Below are 6,000 nucleotides of genomic sequence, written 5' to 3'. Positions count from 1 at the left end.
CAAAAGGGTATCATCAAAGAGCAGGTTTGGATTATGGAGAAACCTTTAGTCCTGTGGTGAAGGCATCTAGAGTCAGAATAGTCCTAAGTATCGCAGCCTCAAGGAACTGGGAAATCAGGCAAATAGATATTAACAATGCCTTCTTAACTGGGCATATTGAAGAAGACATATACATGTGCCAGCCAGAGGGATTCGAAGACCCAAGTAAACCAGATCATGTGTGCAAATTGCACAAGTCCTTGTATGGACTGAAACAAGCTCCAAGAGCTTGGTTCGACAAGTTGAAAAGCACATTATTGGAGTGGAAATTCCAGAACTCTAGAGCAGATACCTCCTTATTTTTCTACATAAGTAACACTGTAATCATCCTAGTCTTGATCTACGTTGATGATATTATAGTGACTGGGAACAACAATCACAAGTTAAATGAGTTCATTCAGCTGTTGAACAAGACCTTTACATTAAAAGATCTTGGTGCACTTCAGTTTTTTCTTGGCATCGAAGTTGTAAGAGACTCTACTGGGCTGTACCTAACCCAAACGAAATACATAGAAGAACTACTGGAAAGGAACAGCTTGAAGCACCTCAAGCCTTGTCCAACACCCATAGCTTCGGGCAAAGCACTCTCCCTAGCTGATGGAAATGAAATGGTCAATCCCACAGTGTATCGAAGTCTGATTGGAGCACTACAATACTTGTCTCATACTCGGCCAGATATCAACTATGTCGTGAACTCTCTCAGCCAGTTTCTCAAAGCACCAACAGATGTCCATTGGAAGGCAGCCAAACGAATTTTGAGGTATCTAAAAGGAACACGAACACATGGATTACACATATGCTGCAGTGATAGGATGAACATCACAGGATATTCTGATGCGGACTGGGCTTGCAATGTTGATGACAGGAAATCAATTGGGGGCTATTATGTATACTTGGGTGATACACTTGTATCCTGGTCTTCTAAGAAACAAGGAGTGGTGTCTAGATCCAGCACAGAGTCTGAATATAGAGCCCTTGCTCATGTTAGTGCAGAAATAACATGGATAGAGTCCTTGCTTAAGGAACTAAAATTTCCTCAACCCGAAAGACCCATCACTTGGTGTGACAATACAAATGCAAGTTCTCTTGCCTCAAACCCAGTCTACCATGCTAGAACCAAACATATTGAACTAGATATCCACTTCATTCGTGACAAAGTGCTCAAAGGAGAACTGGAAGTTCGGTACATTCCATCTGCAGATCAAATAGCAGATTCCATGACAAAAGGGTTATCCCATACACGGTTTCACTATCTCATCTCCAAACTCGGTGTGAAGACCTCACCCTCTCGTTTGAGGGGGGATGTTAAGAATAGCACTATACTCTGTATTAATAGTTAAGCTTATCTTTGATTGTAATTAAGGTGGTTAATTAATGATTGTGTGTATCATTTGTTTTCTGTTATGGGTGGTCGGTTCTTTACCAACACTAGGGCCACCTGTCATTTGTTAATTGGTGATTGTAATTCTTTATCAGAGTATAAATGCAACATGTTTCTCTCAGCCACTGTTGTGCTGAGAATTCACCATTTACACCTCTCTGCCTTTTACTGTAACTTTATCCACGTCTCCCAATGGGAGACGTGGGATATATACCTACAATGACCTTAGCAACAACGTCTCACTAAGTGGGAGACATTGTAGACTTCCAATGTCTCTCAATTAAAGTCATAAAACCTCTATTTTGTTGTAGTGAGAGATGCGAATGTTTGGATCGGAAGGTTTGTCTTTAATTTCATCATTATTACTCTTTTGACTTGTTATATTTCGCCATATGCCATACTCACGTATTATAATACTTTAATTGTGGCTATATATTTTGCTTAACATTATACGTACCGCAACTTTTTGAATTAATATATTAGGAAATTTTAGAATAGAGTCACTTTTAACTCTTATATTTTTTTTCTTCTATTTTCTGTACCTCAAAAAACTCGAACTCAATTTTCTTTATAGAATACACATTGTAAGTATAACTGACATCTTATTAATTTTTGAATAATTTATAGTACCAAAAAATTAGAGTTTATTAGCTAGTTGTAGGTGTGGTTAATTTTTTTATAAGCATGTAAAACATATAGTTTGAACCTTGATTTAAGTATAAAAAATTATTCATAATTTCTTGAAAAGTAGTGAGTTGTCTATTATAACTACAATCTATATTGTTATATAAAAAAATTAAGACTATAATTTCTCTAAATGTCTAATAGAGAAAAGATCATATTAGTAAGGGTTAAAATGACACTCCAAATTTAGTGAAAGCAATTAATGTTTCCTTTTAGAAAATGGAATGGGTAAAATATATTAAGAATTAATCTCTTTTTATTACTAGATAGTACTATATCACTATATTAAGAATTAGTCTCTTTTGAATTAAGAATTAGTTATTTTAATTAATTAATTAAAATAAAATATTTTAAAGATATTTTATGATAATTTAAATAATTAAATCATATTTACTTAAAAATAATAAAGCCATATATATCATTTTTTTTATCTTAAAAATTTTTGTAATAGTTTATTTTCTATCATGTGATTGAAACTCTTTTTCTTCATCAAATTCACCAAATGACATTCCGAGATACAGTAGAAACTAAAACTAGTTGATGCATGTATACTACTCTACACTATGACTTTTTTCTATTATTAATTTCTTTTTAAATATTATTGTAATTTATATATGTGTCATGTAACCATGGAAATATATATATATATGTATGTCAATGTTGTGTTTAGATATTATATATATATAGATTATTGATATAAATATTTACATATATTATAGAATTGTATTTCATTCTATTATATATTGAAGAAAAAAAAGTGAATCAGTTTTTATTAAAATTATAGACAACGTTTTGTCCTAATTTTTTAATACACTTATGTTATACATTATATCAAACATATTTTGTTTATTTTTATGATATTGTTTATTTATTCAAACTTACATGATAATTAAAAACAATAAAAATAAATACATATTTGAATAAACATATTTATAACTTTGAAACTAATGCATATTATTTTTACCTAGTATATATAAATACATTAAATAGAATATTTTATTTTTCTTCTTTTAAAAAGAGGGTACATGGTTCTTGAGTTTCTTGACAGATGATGATCATGCATATTCCAGACACTTTTTGGGGCAACAAATGTAATTTTATTTTGTTGGTTACCAATCAACAAAAAAGTGATATGATTTTTTTTTTAAAAATTGGTCACCATGTTATTGTTGAAAAAAATATATATACTATAATATAATGTAACGTGTTTGTATTGTAAGGTCAAATATAAAATAATAATTGGAGGAAGTTGTACGCAGAATTGCATGCAGTATTCCAACTAAGACAACTGAAATCTACAATAAATATTTCTCATAGTCAATTCAAAATTTCTAATACGATATATTATGTTTAATTAAGTATCAATATATAAGTAGATAAATATATTAGAACATTCCCTAATAAAACCCATTTTATTTTTTAATTTTGTATATAATATATATAAATACATTTTTTTTTTTGCTCCATTACTCCTTTTCTCTCATGTTACCTCCTACCACCATTCATAGTTCCACGGATTTCGAAATTATGCCTATACTTAATTGAGAATATACTAGCCTTGCTCATGTATTTTTCTTAAATACGCAATCGATTCTTATATTTTGTTAAATGACAATTTAGATACTGTGTTTTACAAATAGTATTTTATGCCCAATTTTGGTTAGTAAAATTTCAAATATAATATTTTATTCTCAGCTCCTCGACCACTTTCTCAACTTTTCTGTACCTATCACATCACTAACAACTCGAGAATTGATATTATAATTGAAAATATTTTGACTTTTATCAAGTCTGAGGTACTATCTTGATCAATTTTGTAAAATACATGGTCTGAATTATCATTTAATAAAATACAGACCAATCGTGTATTCGAGAAAAATACAAAGGCCAAAATAATAATTTTCCTACTTAATTAGACATGTTGTTATGCGTAAAATTCATCCAATATTAAAAGTAGTGAAAAAACCCTGTTTATTAAAAAATAATACATTCAAAAAATTAATCTCATTCTTAAAAAGATATATTTTTTAAGTATATATTATTAAAAATACAAAATAATAAAGTCATAATTTTCTTTCAATTTATGACATAATTTCAACAAATTTTATTTACTAAATTTTACGAAAAATAACTGGATAAAAGTACTAAGAAGTACTTCATCTCTAAATTTTATTATTAAAATGATAATAATGATAATCATTAATTTTGAAAAGAAAAAACTATACAATGACATTACAAAAAATAGATGGTTTCTGATAGAAAAAAAAACAATTTGACAAAATACAAAAAGTAACAAAAAATATTATAAGGAATAATAACATATAAAATAGTAAATAAATATTACTTTTCTCAATATTCAACATACCAAAAAGTAAAAATCACAAAATATAAAACAAGAGAAGATAAGATGGAGGACTTTAATAATCTACATCAACATTGGTATTGCATCTAATCCAATATTTTTATCCCTAATCAATTAAATTTAATTAAAAGTTGGATGTTGGAAATCATTATCTAATTCATTCCAATTTGGCATCAGAATCCAATACATTCTAATCCAATTGTAATTGAATTTTTAATTAGATTAGATATGTTTTTTTATCTGTGAATCTAAATTTTAATATTAATTAAATTAACAAATAATAATAATAAAAAGCATAAAAAGAAATCATTAAAAAAAACTAAATACTATTTAGTAATAATACTAAATTAATTCCTTACAATTACCACATTAAATCCTTGAAATATTAAGTTTAAAATATAATCATTCAAATTTAAAATTAATGTCTAAAATCCAAAAACTAAAGTGATAGTAACATAATATGAAAACAACAACAACATATCCAAAGTGATTATATAGCAACAACAAACAACAACATTCTAATTAAAAATATACTTATATAATATATATATATATATTGTAATTGGATTAGATTAGTTTCTAATTGGGTTTTCACACTCTTATCTGCTAACGGATTCAATCCAATTAACATCCTGCATTTTAAATCCAATTCAATCCAATCCAATTTTTTGTAATTGGATCAGTTCGAGGTAATTAAATTGTTTTGGATCCTGAGTACCCCTAATTGGTACAACATGAAGTAGGTCTAACATCCAGTTACCATGAGTTCATACACAAAAATTAAGACCATATAACTATCTGTCATAACTTAGTCCCGAAATACTATATATTCATAATTTTTTATTAAAATTCATCCAAAAAGGTGGACAAATTATATAGGATGTTGACTGGATTTTTCATCAATTGCCATATTAAAAGAAAAACTTCAGAAAGAAGAAAATAGAACACCAGAATTTACGTGGTTCATGTTATTAATTAACCCTAGTCCATGGGTCATTTGTATTTAGGATGAAGAACTTGTAAATCTCAAGTTTTCTTGATAATCAAGCAGTGTATGTGTTTACTCTGAATGTGGGATCTTTTTACATGGTGTGCCCTAGCTCTATTTATAGGTGGCTAGGAAGATTAAGCTCATTAATTGGAGTTGATTACAATTATTCATCCCTTAATAAGGTTTGTTATTACATAAATGAATACATTCTGTATTTACTAAGCTCGTGGGCCCCAACATATCTCAAGTTGGCCCAGTATGAGGAGGCTTAACCTATTGCTTTCTTGGGGAAAATATTTCTGATGGTGCCAGGGTGGTTGCTGCACGTTTTTCCATGCCAGGTGGCATCGTGAGACATCCTTTTTGCCGCCTGTACAAGATCAACCACAAGATCTCTGTTACAGTTGGGTGTCAAATAGTTGTCGGTGGAGCACCTCTCTGCCTGACACCTGACATCTATTCTTCTACTCCAGAGGAGGGTTCTCATACATTTGGAGGAGTTCGTCACAACATGAAGGACTATTGTTGAGTTGGTTCTCGACT

This window comes from Humulus lupulus, chromosome 3, assembly GCF_963169125.1.
Source record: "Humulus lupulus chromosome 3, drHumLupu1.1, whole genome shotgun sequence".
NCBI classification, from domain to species: Eukaryota; Viridiplantae; Streptophyta; class Magnoliopsida; order Rosales; family Cannabaceae; genus Humulus; species Humulus lupulus.
Note: the sequence above shows the minus strand (reverse complement) of the source record.